The sequence below is a fragment of the Triticum urartu genome, chromosome 6, assembly GCF_003073215.2.
Source record: "Triticum urartu cultivar G1812 chromosome 6, Tu2.1, whole genome shotgun sequence".
Classification (NCBI taxonomy): Eukaryota; Viridiplantae; Streptophyta; class Magnoliopsida; order Poales; family Poaceae; genus Triticum; species Triticum urartu.
This window is the reverse complement of record NC_053027.1, coordinates 190,949,119-190,960,572: the sequence shown is the minus strand read 5'-3', so window position 1 is coordinate 190,960,572 and position 11,454 is coordinate 190,949,119.

Sequence of the window (11,454 nt, the reverse complement as noted above, 5' to 3'; positions counted from 1 at the left end):
TGCAGCGTGACGACGAGCGGCATGTGCCCTCCTCTCGTACTCATATGCCTCCTCTTTGGTAATATCATATCTTCCTTTTGCCTGATAATCAAAGAAGGCAGGAGCAGGGAGAGTAATACGGACAGCACGGCGTCTGTCAAAGATTAAGCGATACTAGAGAGGTGATTCATTCCTCTCAACAAACTGGTGGTGAACCATAGCATTAAAATCCAGGTAAGCAGGAGGTAATTCAATATCATCATTACGTATAGTTACACCAAGAAAATTAGTTATGCGGGTTGCATAAACTCCACCAAAGAAATCTCCATTAAATCTATTAAGATGCAACCTACGTGCAACAATGGCTCCCAAATTATAAGATTTATCTCCTAACACAGCACTCCTAAGAATACTGAGGTCAGGGACACACATGTGACATGCCGCATCTTTACCATTAATACATCTACCTATGAAGAGAGCAAAATAATGTATAGCAGGAAAGTGAATGCTCCCTATGGTAGCTTGTGTTATATCTCTAGATTCCCCCACAGTTATACTAGCAAGAAAATCTCTAAATTCAGATTTGCGAGGTTCCCTGACACTACCCCATTGTGGAAGTTTGCAAGCAGTGGTAAAATCCTCTAAGTCCATAGTGTAAGAATTTTCATAAAGATCAAACAGGACAGTTGGAGAATTACGTGAAGATGAAAATTCAAACCTCCTCACAAAGGAGCTAGTGAGATAGTGATACTGGCTGCACTTTTCTTCCTCAAAGCTCACAAGATCAGCGTTACGCAAATATGCGTTAAATTCTTCCTTAATTCCCGCTCGATCCATAAAATTTTCCGAAGGCCATTCACAAGGACGTACTGGAGCGTCTCTTGGTGGCTCTTCATCAGCATCACGCATTGCAAGCCTGGGCTCTTGTTTCCTTGAAGAGCCCCCTTGGTACATTTTCCTAAACATATTTCTTCCTCTGAAAAATTTCTGAAATTTTTAGTAACTTCAAAATAAAAGTAAACCAAACTCAATAATATTGATAGCAACTACTCCTACAAGTGCCTAGAGCCTATATCATGCATCAAAACTACTTTTGACCATATAAATTTGACATGCAAGCTCAAGAACAGGGTCACCTAAGCAGCACAATTTGCAATGGATAAAGCACTAGAAGAAAAACTAATTGGACCAATGGAGGAGTCACATACCAAGGAACAATCTCCCCAAGTAGTTTTGTGAGAGGTGCTTTGAGCAAGGAGATCGAAAATGGCAGCAAGATGAGCTTGGACTCGGGTATGAACTGGATATTTGTGTTTGTGGGAGGAAGAAGGAGTGCGTGGGTGCAAGGATAAGTGGGGGAGGGCCACCGTGGGCCCATGAGGCAGGGGCGCGCCCAGGGGGTAGGGCACGCCCTCCACCCTCGTGGTCAGGTGGATGACCCCCCTGCTGTGTTCTTAGTGCCAAATATTCTCAAATATTCTAGAAAAAATCATATTTAAACTTCAGGACATTTGGAGAACTTTTATTTTCGGGGTATTTTTATATTGCACAGATAATTCAGATAACAGACAGAAAATACTATTTTTATTTTATTTAATTAAATAACAAAAAGTAAGAAGAGGGTACAGCAGGTTGTGCCTTCTAGTTTCATCCATCTCATGATCATCAAAAGGAATCCACTAACAAGGTTGATCAAGTCTTGTTAACGAACTCATTCTGAATAACATGGAACCAGAGAAATTTCGAATAACACTATGTTACCTCAACGGGGATATGCACATCCCCAATAATAAGAATATCATATTTCTTCTTGACAGTAGGAAGAGGAAATTTCAAACCTCCAAAAATAATTGATGGAATTTTTCCAATAGAGTTGATACTATGAACTTGAGGTTGTTTCCTCGGAAAGTGTACTGTATGCTCATTACCATTAACATGAAAAGTGACATTGCCTTTAGTGCAATCAATAACAGCCCCTGCAGTATTCAAAAAGGGTCTTCCAAGAATAATAGACATACTATCATCCTTGGGAATATCAAGAATAACAAAGTCTATTAAAATAGTAACATTTGCAACTACAACAGGCACATCCTCACAAATACCGACAGGTATAGCAGTTGATTTATCAGCCATTTGCAAAGATATTTCAGTAGGTGTCAACTGATTCAAATCAAGTCTACGATATAAAGAGAGAGGCATAACACTAACACCGGCTCCAAGATCACATAAAACAGTTTTAACATAGTTTCTTTTAATGGAGCATGGTATAGTTGGTACACGGGGATCTCCTAGTTTCTTAGGTATTCCACCTTTAAAAGTATAATTATCAAGCATGGTGGAAATTTCAGCTTCCGGTATCTTTCTTTTATTTCTAATAATATCTTTCATGTACTTAGCATAAGGATTGGTTTTGAGCATATCAGTTAATCGCATACGCAAAAAGATAGGTCTAATCATTTCAGCAAAGCGCTTGAAATCCTCATCATCCTTTTTATTGGATGGTTTGGGAGGAAAAGGCATGGGTTTTTGAACCCAAGGCTCTCTTTCCTTACCGTGTTTCCTAGCAACAAAGTCTTTCTTATCATAATGTTGATTCTTTGATTGTGGGTTATCAAGATCAACGGCAGGTTCAATTTCTATATAATTATCATTGCTAGGTTGAGCATCATCATGAACATTATCATTAGCATTATCACCAGTTTCAAGTTCATAACCAGATTGTGTTTCAGCATCAGAAATAGAAATATCATTTGGATTCTCAGGTGTTTCAGTAATAGGTTCACTAGAAGCATGCAAAGTCCTATCATTTTTCTTTCTCTTCCTTTTAGAAGGACTAGGTGCATCTATATTATTTCTCTAAGAATCTTTCTCAATTCTCTTAGGGTGGCCTTCAGGATACAAAGGTTGCTGAGTCATTCTACCACCTCTAGTCATAACTCTGACAGCATTATCATTATCCTTACTATTCGATTCATTGAGCAAATCATTTTGAGCTTTAAGTACTTGTTCTACTTGAGTGCTAACCATAGAAGCATGTTTACTAATAAGTTTAAGTTCACCTTTAACATTAGCCATATAATCACCCAAGTGTTCAAGCATATTTAAATTGTATTTCAATTGTCTACCAAAATAAGCATTAAAATCTTCTTGCTTAGCCATAAATTTATCAAACTCATCTAAGCATGGGCTAGCAAACTTAGTAAATGGAATTTCAGCCATATCTATAGAGAGAATTTACCTTTACTACCTGTGCCGGGTTATCAAGACCATGAATTTCTTCAATAGGTAATGGATTAAGATCATATGTTTCTTCAACAGGCGGTAAATTAAGATCGTGTATTTCTTCAATAGGAGGTAAATTCTTAACATCTTCAACTTTAATACATTTTTCTTTCATAGATTTCTTTGCCTCTTCCATATCTTCAGGACTGAGAAATAGAACACCTCTTTTCTTCGGAGTGGGTTTAGGAATAGGCTCAGGAGCTGGCTCAGGAAGTGTCCAATTATTTTCATTTGTCAACATATTATTCAATAGAATTTCAGCTTCATCCGGTGTTCTTTCCCTGAAAACAGAACCAGCACAACTATCCAGGTAATCTCTGGAGGCATCAGTTAGTCCATTATAAAAGATATCAAGTATTTCATTTTTCTTAAGAGGATGATCAGGCAAAGCATTAAGTAATTGGAGAAGCCTCCCCCAAGCTTGTGGGAGACTCTCTTCTTCAATTTTCAAAAAATTATATATATCCCTTAAAGCAGTTTGTTTCTTATGAGCAGGGAAATATTTAGCAGAGAAGTAATAAATCATATCCTGAGGACTACGCACACAACCAGGATCAAGAGAATTAAACCATATCTTAGCATCACCCTTTAATGAGAACGGAAATATTTTAAGGATATAAAAGTAACAAGTTCTCTCATCATTAGTGAACAGGGTGGCTATATCATTTAATTTTGTAAGATGTGCCACAACAGTTTCAGATTCATAGCCATGAAAAGGATCAGATTCAACCAAAGTAATTATATCAGGATCAACAGAGAATTCATAATCATTATCAGTAACACAGATAGGTGAAGTAGCAAAAGCAGGGTCAGGTTTCATTCTAGCATTAAGAGTTTGATGCTTCCATTTAGCTAATAACCTCTTAAGTTCGTATCTATCTTTGCAAGCTAAAATAGCTAAAGAAGATTCTTTATCAAAAACATAACCTTTAGGAATAACGGGCAAGTCTTCATCATCACTTTCATCAATATTATCAGATTCAATATTTTCATTCTCTCTTGTCCTAGCAAGTTGTTCATCAAGAAATTCACCAAGTGGCGCAGTAGTATCAAGCATAGAAGTAGTTTCATCATAAGTATCATGCATAGCAGAAGTGGCATCATCAATAATATGCGACATATCAGAACGAATAGCAGAAGCAGGTTTAGGTGTCGCAAGCTTACTCAAAACAGAAGGTGAATCAAGTGTAGAGCTAGATGGCAGTTCCTTACATCCCCTCGTAGTTGAGGGATAAATCTTGGTTTTTGGATCTCTCAGGTTCTTCATAATGATAAGCAGATATAAATCCCAAGTGACTCAAAGAATAGAGCTATGTTCCCCGGCAATGGCGCCAGAAAATAGTCTTGATAACCCACAAGTATAGGGGATCGCAACAGTTTTTGAGGGTAGAGTATTCAACCCAAATTTACTGATTCGACACAAGGGGAGCCAAAGAATATTCTCAAGTATTAGCAGCTGAGTTGTCAATTCAACCACACCTGGAAACTTAATATCTGCATCAAAGTGTTTAGTAGCAAAGTAATATGATAGTAGTGGTAGCGGTAGCAAAAGGTAACAGTAGTAAAAGTAGTGTTTTTGGTATTTTGTAGTGGTGATAGCAATAGCAATGGAAAAGTAAATAAGCGAAGAACAATATATGGAAAGCTCGTAGGCAATGGATCGGTGATGGAGAATTATGCCGGATGCGGTTCATCATGTAACAGTCATAACCTAGGGTGACACAGAACTAGCTCCAATTCATCAACATAATGTAGGCATGTATTCCGAATATAGTCATACATGCTTATGGAAAAGAACTTGCATGGCATCTTTTGTCCTACCCTCCCGTGGCAGCGGGGTCCTAGCGGAAACTAAGGGATATTAAGGCCTCATTTTAATAGAGTACCAGAACAAAGCATTAGCACATAGTGAATACATGAACTCCTCAAACTATGGTCATCACCGGTAAGTATCCCGATTATTGTCACTTCGGGGTTAACGGATCATAACACATAATAGGTGACTATAGACTTGCAAGATAGGATCAAGAACTCTCATATATTGATGAAAACATAATAGGTTCAGATCTGAAATCATGGCACTCGGGCCCTAGTGACAAGCATTAAGCATAGCAAAGTCATAGCAACATCAATCTCAGAACATAGTGGATACTAGGGATCAAACCCTAACAAAGCTAACTCGATTACATGATAAATCTCATCCAACCCATCACCGTCCAGCAAGCCTACGATGGAATTACTCATGCACGACGGTGAGCATCATGAAATTGGTGATGGAGGAAGGTTGATGATGATGATGGCGACGGATTCCCCTCTCCGGAGTCCCGAACGGACTCCAGATCAGCCCTCCCGAGAGGTTTTAGGGCTTGGCGGCGGCCCCGTATCATAAAACGCGATGAATTCTTCTCTTTGATTTTTTTCTCCCCGAAACCAAATATATAGAATTGGAGTTGAGGTCGGAGGAGCTCCAGGGGGCCCACGAGGTAGGGGGCGTGCCCTAGGGGGCATGCGAGCCCCCCACCCTCGTGGACAGGTGGTGGGCCCCCTGGCCTTCATCTTTTGCAAGGATTTTTTATTATTTCCAAATAGATGTTCCGTGAAGTTTCAGGTCATTCCGAGAACTTTTGTTTCTGCACATAAATAACACCATGGTAATTCTGCTGAAAACAGCGTCAGTCCGGGTTAGTTTCATTCAAATCATGCAAGTTAGAGTCCAAAACAAGGGCAAAAGTGTTTGGAAAAGTAGATACGACGGAGACGTATCAAGCTCATCGAAGCTGTCACATCGGTGAAGTACCATCCTGGTGCGAGCGTCCTTGACACAAAACCCAAGCCCGTCAAATTCAACAGTAACAGGATTTTCACGAGTTAAACGACAAACGGAAATAAGGTTCTTAATAAGATGAGGTGACACAAGTATGTTAGACAAAGTAATAGGCATGGAATTAGAAGGAAAAGAAGTGTCCCCGAAATGTGTGATAGGGAGTGTGGAACCGTCGCCGACAATGATGCGGCGATCGGTTGTGACAGGAGTGAAGAAGGCAAGATTACCAGGATAAGCAAACATGTAAGCCGTAGCCCCGGTGTCCATGTACCAATCATCACCTCCGGTGTAGTTGTTCGGCATAGGAGCAGCATGCAGTGCGGGAAGGAGCACCGGGTCCCAGGGCACCGGCGGCAGGGCCGGCGAGGGGGACGGAGACGCCATGGGGAGGCCGTAGCCACCGCTCGGCAGCGGCGGTGGGTACGGTCCAGACGATATGGGAAGCAACCCTGGCTGCAAGTGCGGTGCCGGGTAGGCCAGATGGCCCGCCGGAAAAACCTGTTGGCCCGCTGACAGATGCTGCAGGTGTTGGGTGTCGTCTGGCTGCGGCCCAGCGGGCGAGTGCTGGCCTGCGAACGATCCGCACCAGTACCCAGGAGCCCCGTACACGGGCGCGTCGAGCGCGCCGCGCAATAGCAAGGGGTCGACGGGCAGAGTCGACGCCGGCGGCGGGGCGACGATGGACTAGCTGGAGAGCGCTGGCGATGGGGCGGCGATGTACGCCAGCGGGGGCAGCGAAGACGAGCCGTGCGCCAAGTCGGAACGGGCTGGTGGGGCCGCACCATAGGACGCCAGTTGTGGGACGGCAGTGGACAGGCGGGTGGACGCCATCGCGGTCCAACGGCGACGGCTGGGCAGCGACGGTCGGCGTGTGGACTACTCAGACGGCTCGGCTGGCAGGTGGGGCAGGTGCATGATGCAGCAGGAGCGAAGAAACTTGGCGCGTGATGTAGCAGCTTGACGCGTGATGCAGCGGCAGCGAGGCGATTTGGCGGTAGCGAGGCGATTGGGCGGCTGGAGGCGATTTAGCAGCGAGGCGATTTGGCGTGGCTTGGCGGGTGGTGCTACGCGGGGCAGGCAGCGGGACAGGTAAGATTCATGTGTGTGTGGGTTGTGTCTTGCCGGAATCGATCAAGACAGACATCGGCTGCTAGCTAGCTTTGGCTTGCAGTAAAGGAGTACACGTCCAACTAGAAACAATCGGCTTGATGCTAGTTTGGTACGGAGTCTCTAGCCAGCTTGTAGGTGGAGCGAGGCGCAGCACGTGAAGCGACGCGGTGCGGACGGGCAGAGTAGCGGCGGCTGGCGCGGGGTTGCGCGGGCGGCGGCGAAGGGGAGGCGGCGGCGGCGGCGCGGAGGAGCCGCGCGGCGGCGGCGGCAGAAGACTAGGGGTAAAACCTAAAAACGGACACCATATATGATTGCATGATGTATTTCTCTCGTGCATATGCATATATATATGATGTATAAAAATGGGCCATGGACCTCAACTATACAAGGAACTAAGAGGCGGACCCAATATACAATATGTACATAACACATATACTCAAGGGGGTCTGTTAGCGAATTTCCAGTCGACTGGAAATTAGCTTTCTCGTTCGGGTCTCATATATTTTCTGTGTATGAAACCTGCTTCTCCTCTTTTTTTACCAGGAACGTTTCCTTTTTTGATCAAGAAATTGTTTGGCTTTCAACTCTATGGTACTGTAATAAACTGATGCTTAACGTAGTTCAGTTCAAATAATGAGGATGCTTCATTTACATGCAGACATATTTCAGCTGTATTGGGCTTGTATGCTTGCATGCACCAGTTTGATGCGCACTAGATGGATTTGAATAATCCCCATCGGGAAGGGATTAAGTGAATTAACCAAAATGATAGGAATTAGAAGGGATCACGATTGACTAGAGGATTGCCCTGTGGCATATGACTTGTATAAATTGAGCCGATTGCTTAGGCCAACTTCAACACACGACCTTAAATGGTCCGTCCGCGTCCGTTTGGGGGTAAACGGATAAAGTAGGACCTCCAACACGCGACTGCAAACGGACAGTCGTCCGTTTTTTGTCCTTTTTCGACCCATTACTGGCCCAAGTTTGAGACGAGTTTGCGGCCAAACGGACAACACGCGCACGGGCGGGACGCCCGCCCTTGTCCTCCCTTGGACCGCCCATCGGTGGCACAGGCGGCCACTTTCCATCCCTTTCCTCCAAAATGCTCCTGGGCCTCGCCCTCCACTCTCCCGCACCCTCGGACTTCCCCCTCCCTCCATCCACCATGGCCGAAGAGGTGAATCCCGGCGATCCACCACCGGCCGCCCGCCCCGTGGCGAAGAAAATGAAGCTTGTGAAAAAGCTTCGGTCGGAGCTCACGTCGGCGGAGGCTGCCAAGCTCGACGCCGAATCGGCCAAGAGGAGGAACCGGTGAACTGTCGCGGCGGAGAAGAAGGCCGTCGTCGAGTACGCCGCCAAGTGTTCCCTGCGGCGTGCGTTGCAGCACCAGACCGACCTCGACGACAAGAAGTCCACCGTCTCCAAGGCGCATGCCCTCCTCATGTTGGGCATTGTTGGGTGCTCATCAAAGATTGCCCCAAGTTCAAGGACCAATACAATGCTCTTAAGAAGAAGAGAGGAGAGAAGGCGGCCATGGCTGATGAGGGAGACGTGCTCAAGAGGCCGAGGGGCAAGACAAGCTCAAAGGCCGACGAGAAGCGTGATGCGTCTTCTATAGCCTTGCAAGGAAATTTGGAGAACATGATGAGCCAAAAGGAAGTGCGGGAGGAGAGCAAGAGCAAAGGGAAGGAGGAGCAAATGAAGATATACCTGGATTTTCAAACAAAGAAGCTTGACATGGAGGAGGCCGTGAAGAAGAGGAAGCTCGACATAGAGGAGGCCGCTCAACTCAAGAAGCTAGAGATCGAGGCCACCAATGCCGACACAAAAGCTAAGGAGGTGGCACTAGTGTTGATGAGCGTCGACAAGAACAATAATGCCACCAGAGAGGAAGGTTTCATTCACGAACCAGCAGAAGGAGATGTTTGCCCGCGACGGTTTGAACTAGGTGAGACCTCGGCCGCGCTGGCCGCGATGCTGGTCCATTTTGAAGGCTGACTGGTGTGCCGACCACTGGCTTTGTTGCCAGTGACAAAACTTGTCCATTTTGAAGGCTGGTTGGTGTGCCGGCTGCTGGCTTTGTTGCCGGCATGAAACATGTCCTTTTTTAAGGCTGGCTCCTGTGTCGGTTGCTCGCTCTCTTGCCGGCATGAGACTACAGGCCGCCGGCGGTGTTGTCGGCCGGCGTGAACTAGTGTGAACCGTGGCCGCGGCTTATATCCTTGATTTCTCATGTTTGCATGCACGGGGATAAGATGCGGCCGCGCGTTGGGCGACCAGCCGACGCATACTCAAATCCGGGTGGATACGGCCCATTGTTCCTCTTCGCGTCCCCGCTCGTTGCAGCACCAGCGTCGTACCCTTCCTGCTACCCCTTTGATGAAGGCCAGTTGTAGCAATATGTCACCACCCGCCCGCGAGCTTGTTGCTCAAGTGGCCTCGGTCATGGCACCCGCCGGCTAGTTCATTGTCGCCGGGTCGTTGTCGCCAGCAAAATGATCGTCTGTTCCAGCGAAAATCATAGCTCGTTGTCGCCGGGTCGCAGTAAAAAATCAAGCTGGTTCCAGCAAAAAAATGCCTCGGTGTCGTCCATTGCAGTATTTTGGCACCGTGGGATGCATCTCCGTCGTGCTGACGCTTACACTGGTTCAGGGAAAAACAGATGGGAGCCGCAGCAGAACACCTAGAGGGTCACAACATTTTGCGTCTCCCTAGCGCGGCCACGCCCCAATTCATTCTAGCATGGGCGCAAGCCGGTTCCAGCAGGCAGTTCACGGTCCTGTTAAGATTAAACTATAATCCATAATTAAGGGAAATCTCCCCTTGCCCATCGAACGAGCGGTTGCGCCCGCACGGACGCCTGTGTCCGTCGCAACCGTCGCCTCTCTCCCGTCCTTCTGGAACCGATGCATCTCTTCGGGATCATCGCATCTCTCCAGGGGATATATATACTCTCTGTAAACCATCGATCAAGACAATCAATCACTTTCGATTCAAAACACGTTATCAGCACGTAGACAACCAGCAAGAGCGAAAGGAAACAGAGAGAGAAAGAAGAAGAGAGGGAGCACTCGCCGCCGGTGAGATGCCTGGCCTTCGACGTTTCTGTGAGGACGGTCATCGCTACCGTCGCCGCTACCATGGCGTTGGTGGCCTTCGACGTTTCCGTCGCAGGATGCAGGCCGTCCGTCGTTTCGGCCGTTGCGCCGCTGGCCATTATGGTCACCGCGCCACTGGACGTGGCGCCCGTGGTGTTCACCACGCCCCGGGACAGGGTTGCCGCGCCATAGGATGTGCCCACCGCGGTGCTCCTCGCGCCCATGGGGCTCGACCCTTGGATGGTGGCCGGCCCGAGCGCCCCGATGATGAACGAGGCCGCCGCTGCGCCTAGATCGCCCCCCGGATCTCCGCCTCCACCTCCACCGGCCGCGTGGCTCACGCCCTTGACGCCGACGCCCGCCGGCGAGGCTGTTGGCCCGAGCCGTGCCCCTCCTGGCTACACGCCCGTCCCAATGCGCGCCATTGTGGATGAAGAGGCCGCGCTTGGCTTCGTGTCGGCGCCCACCGGCGCCTCCGGCGTCATCCGCCTCGGAGTCGGGATGGAAGGTGCCGGCATCAACTCCCCACCACCACTGGAGGCTTCTACAGGATAGAGCATCTGCGCGGAGCGGCGTTTTGGCCGCCTCTTCGGGTGCGCCGTCGCCGCCCTCAACCGCCGTCCCGGCCGCCGCGCCGGCTCATGGGATCCGGCGAGCCTCGGATTCACCAGCGCCGCACCAGAAACTGCTCGCCCGAATCACGTGATCGTCGACTCTTCTTCGGACGAGGAGGGGTTGTTAGTGCTACGCCGGTGACCACCGGAATCGCGAGGGCCTGCGGCGGCCACTCCTCCCACCGGCGCCGCCGTGTGATAGTGGGGATCGAGCAGAGGTGGTGGTGCGGGGTTCGGATACTCCGACCCTTATCCGATCCACCCGTTCCCCTTGTCTCTTATGCGGTGCGGCGGCGCGTGGGCCGGCCAAAGGCCAGGCAGGCCCAGGCCCAGGCGCCCGTGGTGGCTGTTGTTTCCTCCTTGTGCGGTGCTGTGGCGGGTGGGCCGGCCAGTAGTATGGATTTTTCTTCTTCTCTGTTTTTATTAGTCTAGTACTAATTATTGTATATGGTGCAGTTTTAGACTCTGTCTAGTACTGTTTAGTACCTAGTTTGACTGCTACTTACATTCTAGTCCAGTTCTAGATTACAACTGACTAGGACTT